An 8790-nucleotide genomic window follows, 5' to 3' on the forward strand; every position below is an offset into this window, starting at 1 on the left:
ATATTTGCTGCTTTCCCGTGTGACTCAAAAGAGGATGTGGCCATACCACCCACACTGATATCCTTGAAATACAAAATAGCTCTTCTGGAGCCACAACAATAGACATGGCAGCTAATGTTGGGGGATACCAAGAATTACTCATCAGTGCAGTGACCACACGTTTCCCACTTAGCAAAGGTGCAACTCCACACTGCTGGGGAGGAGGTGAACCCCAGTTCCTAAGAGGGAACGAGAGGAAATACGATGGAGCAGACGCACACATCACGCCTGTTCAGGTGCACATTACTGGAGGAAGGTTAATTGTTTTCTAAACCAATACAAAGTTTTTTAAGGCTACTGTGAAGTAAATGTTGCACTTACTGGACTCCACTTCTCCTTGTCACCCAGGACTTTCTCTTCTAGAACACAGGTTAAAAAAAAAGCCCCCTTGAACTGACCATATTGCAGGCTTGCCTGCATTTTCATCTCTTCTCTAGGTCTTGTCCTCGTCCCCTCTGAGGTTTTCAGTTGCTTCTTTCACCTCTCTACAAGTCTTAGATGTTTGCCCTAGATGCCCTCACAACACTACCCAGTAGTGCCCTTGGAATATGTTCTCCTAATCGTCCCACCCTTCGTTCAGCAGATGGGTCACACCAGGGTATGTCACATACCACCACCCAGAAAGACCATTATTTGAGGACAAGGAATTCATTGCTATTTATCTAAGAAGTTTTTATCCAAATAGGACAGAGCACTTGAGCCGTAGTATCTTTCCTAATGGACTAATAAAAGAGGGAAACTTATCATTTAGCAGAAAAGCTGAGCTCTCAAAAGTACTCATTAGTGTTGGAACAGATGTGGTTGGGAGGGATTAGCTCTGAAAGGGAGGAGATTATAACAAACTCTCGGGTAGAACAATATTGGTCCTGGAGCCTTGAAGAGCTTTTGAGTTCTATCCCAAAGGCTGGAGCCCTGTCCCAAAGGCTGGATGCCAATCCCCAAGTCCCACTGGCAAGAACAGTGCAGCCTGAGAGCTAAACCAAGGGTACAAATTAAATAAAATATCAGTATAAAGTTAACAGTGCTATGTCTTTGTTAACAGAGAGTTCTTTCTGCAATTTGGTTTTGTTACAGTCCCCTCTATCCTATATCAAGGCCACAAAAAGCAGCAATAGCCATCTGAGCTGTGGGGCAGGGACTGTTATCTTCATTCTCCAGCACAGTAGACTCCTTGTCTTTGGCAAGGTCCCAACCCCAGCTTCACGCTGCACGGGGCTATAAAGACCTAAACAGGTTTGTTGAAGCTACTCGCTCCCTCTGTTTAAGAGAAACGAAGCTGGTGAGGGGGCTGGAGAACAGGCCTTATGAGGAGCAGCTGAGGGAACTGGGGTTGTTTAGCCTGGAGAAGAGGAGGCTGAGGGGAGACCTCATTGCTCTCTACAACTACCTGGAAGGAGGTTGTGGAGAGGAGGGAGCTGGCCTCTTCTCCCAAGTAACAGGGGACAGGACAAGAGGGAATGGCCTCAAGCTCCGCCAGGGGAGGTTTAGGCTGAACACTAAGAAAAAATTTTTCACAGAAAGGGTCATTGGGCACTGGCAGAGGCTGCCCAGGGAGGTGGTTGATTCACCTTCCCTGGAGGTGTTTAAGGCATGGGTGGATGAGGTGCTGAGGGACATGGTTTAGTGTTTGATAGGAATGGTTGGACTCAATGATCCGGTGGGTCTTTTCCAACCTGGTGATTCTATGATTCTATGTAGGGAGTGACAGGTATTTCCAATGCCCCAAGAGAGCCTTTCAACCCAGCATGGTCCTCACAGCCATTTGCTTGCGACAGGCGTGTGCAGGCACTCCAGGACCACACTGGCCTTCAGGTCCCTTAGTGAGCAACCAGGTGTGAAGGGAATGTCATCTGCAGAGGCTGCACTTCATTCAGCGTCATCGTTGCTGTCCTGCCTGGGTTTGCAGAAAGCAGCTCTGTGCAGTCTTGAGTCCTTTCCCCGGGATGCTCAGGAAGGGGCATCCCATTCTACCTCTGAGGGATCGCAGAGCTTGGGCAACTCAAGAGAAGCAGGTAAGACCCACAGACTGGTCACATTATCTCACAGGGAGAAAGAGACCTGTAAGAGTTACTGAAAAACAGGGGCAAACTGGATTATGGTAACAACTCTGGCACATGCTAGGCAGGCTAGACCTGCTGCTGGAGGAACCTCAGTAGCTTTCAAAGATGTCGCAGGTAACACTGCTGGAACACAGCACAAGCAGTAATCCAGACAACCTCTGCTGTATATTAGTAATTGAAACATAGGAGGTGAAACAAGGCTGCAGAAGTAGAGACTGAGAAGGTGGGAAAGCAGCCTTTAAGTACTTGTTGTGCCTCTGGATGTGCTCTGAAGGCTTTTGTTGGTCTTTAACTGTCCAGCTCAGCATTGCCTCCTGATCCATTAAAATATCACAAAGACTAAAGTATTACCGTGGAATGCATGAACTGCCCAAGCTCCCATTTTTGTTTGATTTGATTTCTCTACAAAGTCTCTGTCAAAGAGCTCAGATTGCATTTACTTGGGGAACATTTTGCCAGGTCAGCACATACAGCGTGAAATCAATAGCAGCTTTTGACAAAAGACCAGATTCATCCATCGTCCAGAACAACCTCTTAAGCCAACTTTTCTTGGGTAGAAACCACAGTTAAGAAAAGAAAAGGTTACACTGTCCTTCCACCTACCTCAAAATCTCATCATCCATGTCCCCTGTGGGTAAGGGGCAAAAGTCCATCTCTCCATATAATACTATTTCTGTACAAAAAACTGTTGCTGTACAAAATCACAGAATCACAAAATCACTAGGTTGGAAAAGACCCACTGGATCATCGAGTCCAACTATTCCTATAACATAAATAACACTATTTCTGGCCAGGTATGATGATGTTCTTTCCAGTGTAAGTTTCTGCTCTCTCATGTGAACCACTCAAAATCACAAGCTTCTGTTTATTATTTATGATTATACTAATTGCCCATTTTCATACATTTCAATATAGCTTGACTTGGAAAACAAATTTCTGCTTTCAGTAGTTTATGAGCAATGCTTTCATGTTAATGCGCAAATTATCATTAAGAGACTCAACATTCAGCAGATTTCTGTAGTCTGTTTACCTCTCTGTATCCACAGAAAAAATTGTCATAGGGCTGCTTTCAAGACAGAAATGGAGGCAATAAAGCCTATAGGTTTTTGTGAGCTGATACCTCCAGTAGTAATAGATACTTAGATCATTTCTTAGTCTGACTCCTGCATCACTCATGCACGCAGTCCCTCCACACAGATACCATAACAACTATTTTTCTTACAAACATTCTGCATCCGGCCTTTTGCCCAGTTTCAGCCCTTCATAGAACACTCTTTTATGGAAATTCAACATTTTTCTCCATGGAAAGTGGATGAATTACGGTATTTTGTTTGGCAAACTCAAACGGTGAAGTCTGAGATCTGAGAGCTGATTATGCTAATTTGTGAAATCTCTTTCCTCTTCCCACACTCCGCCACAGAATCTGCTTAGACAAGTCCCAGTGTGGATTTCAGTCATTATTCCTTCTGGTATCATCCTCTTCAAGGAAAACATCAGAAACTTCAGGCCATGCAAGTTCAGAGTGTTGTAGGAGCTATGAAATATTGTGAAAGAAATACAAATAACGTGCAGGGGGTTTCTCCATCTTTTCCAGGTTTGTGAGCCATCAGGACCCTTAATATTTTTGTCATGCAATTCCCACCTAATGTGCAAAATAATTTAATAACAAGAAAACATATTACAATCTTACCATCTTACTCAATTTCTAGTACTCAGAACTGACAAACTGGGAATCCCGGTATTCTAAATTCCTTGAATTCTGAACCTTTTGGTAGACAAGGACAAATATAAGCAGGGTGTGCCCAAAGAACGGGCATCAGCCCCCAGAGGCTGATGTGACTGGTCTTGGGAGTCAGTGACAAGCTACATGATTGTTTAAATATTTCCCTGGTGTGTCATCACAACAGCCTGTGAGGTCTGGTGAAGGAGATGTTCCTCTCTAGGACCGGCTGAGAAGTCACCCAAGGACCTGGGCCAGTGTCACCTCTCCTGGCAGCGAAGAGCAGTTTGTGAGACGGTCACTGCAGGAGGAAAATCCCTGTCGACATGTGTAAGGATGGGAAATGACCTTTGCTGTCATCAAGCGGTTGTCTATCTCCTGGGTAGGAAGGGAAAAGGAAGAGTTGCCAGGAGGAAGGTGGTACGTACCTGGTTGTCCTGGGATGATGTCAGAGGAATAGCTGTGCTGTGGGAGGGATGGGTGACCTAACACCAGCACCAGGAAGGGGGGCCCAGAGCCGATGTCTGAGCAAAGCCTTTTAAATATTGCCTCTGTCAGAGGCTCCCTATGGGCATGAGCCAGAGTGCGGGAGTGGTAAGAGGCAGGGTGTCTTGCTGGTGTAGCATTAGTGCGAGCAGCAACACTTGCATATCTTTCATATCTTCATTTGCATCTCTCATGACCACGTGCAGTGGTGTTTTATAGAATCACTCAGTTGGAAAAGACCCACCAGATCATTGAGTCCAACCATTCCTATCAATCACTAAACCATGCCCCTCAGCACCTCATCCACCCGTCCCTTAAACACCTCCAGGGAAGGGGACTCAACCACCTCCCTGGGCAGCCTCTGCCAGTGCCCATTGACCCTTTCTGTGAAAAATGTTTTCCTAATGTGCAGCCTAAACCTCTGCGCATTTACTTTAACCTGGTTTGGGTAACTGCAGTGTGAGGTGACTGAGTAGCAATGGGTTATCCCAACAGATCGATGCATGCCTTCTCCAAAGACACAGCAAACCCACAATCCGTGGCTGAATCACCATAACACATTGCCTCAGCTCCCCCAAATACTCCTAGCCACCAGTGTGACATGTGAGGGCAGAAAAGGCATCTCCTGGGGACCTGGTGGCTTTCTGGTACACAGCACAAGCCAGGGGCAGGTGCCTAGACATAGGCAGAGGCACTGAATGGACATCGCAGCTGTGACTGAAAGCCAGAGAGACACAGCCTTCAAGGTCAGATGATGACCAGCTTATGATGTGTGGCTTTATATTCGGTGGTGACACAATTAGCTAGAAGCAAGTACTCATTTCCCATTGATCTGTAGACAGGGCAGCCGTCACCAAAGGTAACATGAGCACCATCAGTGACAGATGATACATAGCCACGGTTCAGATGATCTGACTCTCCTGTGTTTCTACATGCTCAACAGTTCTTAATGCAGTTTCACTTCTCTTGGGAATAAAACAAGCAGAGAATGAATTGTCTCCTTCCTGCTATATTGTACCAAGCATGTCAAGAGCTGGTGTGGTGTTTCCATAATTCGAGGCAGAGGTTTCCTTTCCCAGCCAAGATTTTTTTGTCAATCTGCAAAGCTTCAGTGCTGTCAGCCAGAGCTGCCCTGCACACAGAAGCCAATCTGAGGCCAAAATGCTTTCAAAGATGAAGTTTCAGCAGCATGTGCAGAGCCCAAGTTTAGCTGAACAGCAGGAGGAACCCAGAGGACAGAGTACCCTATTCTGTCCTCTGCTGCCTCTCAGCCTCAGGAACGACACCCCTGCAGATACATCTTCACCAGTCTGTAAGCAACCAGTCCTACAAACTACAGCATCTTGTCCTAAATTCAAACCTGCCTTCAGCCACAGCATTCAGAAAAGAGAGGCCTTTCTTGAGCTTCTTGAACAAAACACCTTCCTAGCCCAATTTTAGCTGCTGCCTGCCCAAGGCAGGCATTTGCTTTAGAGCAGAGGAGTGTGTTCCTCAGTGTGTGTGCTCTCCCAATGTTTTCTGTCCTTCACCCAGCTGAATTCAAGTAATGCCTTTAATGAAGGTCACCAAGCATCACTTATCATCTCTTACAGCCAGAACAAAATGTTTAAATGCTGAACATTATAGAATCATAGAATCACCAGGTCAGAAAGACCCACAGGATCATAGAGTCCAACCATTCCTATCAGTCACTAAACCATGTCCCTCAGCACATCGTCCACCCGTGCCTTAAACACCTCCAGGGAAGGGGACTCAACTTCAATTTTAATAGTACCTAAATCCTGAAGTCGGATTATTTCAGCCAGTTTGGGGAGAGCCGAATTCAGCCACGTGGCTTGAGACCCCTGTTAGAAAAGAAGGTGGTCAGTAGGGTATTGTGGAAGTGGAAACCTCTGCCCAGCCCAAGAGCTGTGTTTCACCAGGGGTGTCACCGAGCCAGTTCCTGAGGATGTTTCTTAGTGAAAGGTTTAAGTACATGGCAGTGATTTTAGTTGTCTCACTGGTTTTAGTGATGTTTATAGCCCAGACTTTGCCTGGGCCAGTCTTGGAGAAATTGAATTATCATAGAATCATAGAATCACCAGGTTGGAAAAGACCAACCGGATCATTGAGTCCAACCATTCTTATCAAACACTAAACCATGCCCCTCAGAGCCTCGTCCACCTGTCCCTTAAACACCTCCAGGGAAGGTGACTCAACCACCTCCCTGGGCAGCCTCTGCCAGTGCCCAGTGACCCTTTCTGTGAAAAATTTTTTCTTAGTGTTCAGCCTAAACCTCCCCTGGCAGAGCTTGAGGCCATTCCCTCTCATCCTGTCCCCTGTCACTTGGGAGAAGAGCCCAGCTCCCTCCTCTCCACAACTTCCTTTTAGGTAGTTGTAGAGAGCAATAAGGAATTAGTTCTGGTTTTGTTGTAAATCCTTTTGCACAAGTTGTATAGGGTTCCCACATCCACCTCAACAGACTCTCTCTGCTCTCCCATCTCATGATATTTTCCTGTCCTTGTGTTTCTGTGCTGCCCGGTGTGTTTATGATCTCTGATGGGCCAGTTAACGCACCATCATGTGCTGCTTTCTCCCAGCTCTGCACATAACCCTGCCTTTACTATCACCAGGCATTGCTAAAATCCATTCTCCACCCACTGAGGTAAAAGACCTGACTGGACCTGCTTTTTGTCCATGGGACATCCCAAGGTGCCAGCTACTTCGTTTCCTGCCTACGCCGAGTGATGCTTAGGCTTCTTCCTTCTGCAGTCAAATGTGCACGGGGTGGCAACAGACAGCGTTTGGCTTAGCTTTTAACTTACTAAAATTTAGAGGCAAGGAAGGTGGGAGGTGATCTCAGAGGACAGAGAGGGGTGTTTCAGCCAAACCTCTCATAGAATAAACCGTCAAGTACCAGAGACCTTGCATTGCCCATTCCAGCCTCTGCCTGACCTAAAAGCAGCAGAGAGAGGGAAATAAAAGGTGAGAGGGAAGAGTCAAAACTCAGACTCCATGCAAGTTGTACTGAAGCTGGAGATGATTAGCTAAATTGATCCTATTAATATAAACCTTCAAAAGGAAACCCCTTCCTACAGGACAAAGGCAGGTGAAATCACTGTTCTACGTCCAGTCTAAGGCCGACTGGTGGCAGGGAGCCATCCTGCCCACAGGCACTTGGAAATCTCTTTCTGCCTAGTGTTCTGCCTTTCAGGAAATTAAACTGAGTTGGGAAGGTTAATGAGAGGTCCCAGAAAATTTATTTTCTGTTTTTCTGTGAGCCCATGCCCTGTGCTGTTGCAGATGCAGCAAGCACTCACGTACATTGCTAGTGCAGAAGGCTTCCAGGTCAGCAGCATTTTTGGAGATGTTTTGGGCCAGGTTTTGTTGTTGTGCAGGAGTTTTCAGGCTGACTTTCCTCTTCAGCAGCCTCACGATGTAGTCTTTAACCAAACGGGCATGGATTTTCTCAACAATATCCTGTTGGAAAGGAGACAGAAGATCATCCATCTCTATTTTTGCTTGGGGACAAAAAGATCTTGGGAGCTGTAAGACATATCCCATCCCATGCCTGCTGCTGAGTGCATGTGAGGAATGATGCTGGCTGTCAACCTCCCCGTGATTGGTTATATGACATCCTAGATGCCAAGAGTTTCTTTTTGCTCAAACAAATGAGGTGTGGGAATTTCCAAATGTTGTTTCCTTCTGGGAAATGATCCCACCGGATCATTGAGTCCAACCATTCCTATCAATCACTAAACCATGTCCCTCAGCACCTCGTCCACCTGTCCCTTAAACACCTCCAGGGAAGGTGACTCAACCACCTCCCTGGGCAGCCTCTGCCAGTGCCCAATGACCCTTTCTGTGAAAAATTTTTTCCTAATGTCCAGCCTAAATCTCCCCTGGTGGAGCTTGAGGCCATTCCCTCTCGTCCTGTCCCCCATCACTTGGGAGAAGAGGCCAGCACCCTCCTCTCCACAACCTCCTTTCAGGTAGTTGTAGAGAGCAATGAGGTCTCCCCTCAGCCTCCTCTTCTCCAGGCTAAACAACCCCAGCTCTCTCAGCCGTTCCTCATAAGGCCTGTTCTCCAGCCCCCTCACCAGCTTTGTTGCTCTTCTCTGGACTCGCTCCAGAGCCTCAACATCCTTCTTGTGGTGAGGGGCCCAGAACTGAACACAGTATTCGAGGAGCGGTCTCACCAGTGCCAAGTACAGAGGGAGAATAACCTCCCTGGACCTGCTGGTCACACCGTTTCTGATCCAAGCCAAGATGCCATTGGCCTTGGCCACCTGGGCACACTGCTGCCTCATGTTCAGTCGCTGTCAACCAACACCCCCAGGTCCCTCTCCTCCAGGCAGCTTTCTAGACAGACTTCTAGTCTGTAGCACTGCACAGGGTTGTTGTGCCCCAAGTGCTATCTCACTTACCTCTGACAACAACACATTTAAGCCAGGAGGGGGAGGAAAACTAGGGATGAACTTCATTTGTGCAGCGAGGGGAGCTGGC

The sequence above is a fragment of the Phaenicophaeus curvirostris genome, chromosome 5 (genome assembly GCF_032191515.1).
Source record: "Phaenicophaeus curvirostris isolate KB17595 chromosome 5, BPBGC_Pcur_1.0, whole genome shotgun sequence".
Classification (NCBI taxonomy): Eukaryota; Metazoa; Chordata; class Aves; order Cuculiformes; family Cuculidae; genus Phaenicophaeus; species Phaenicophaeus curvirostris.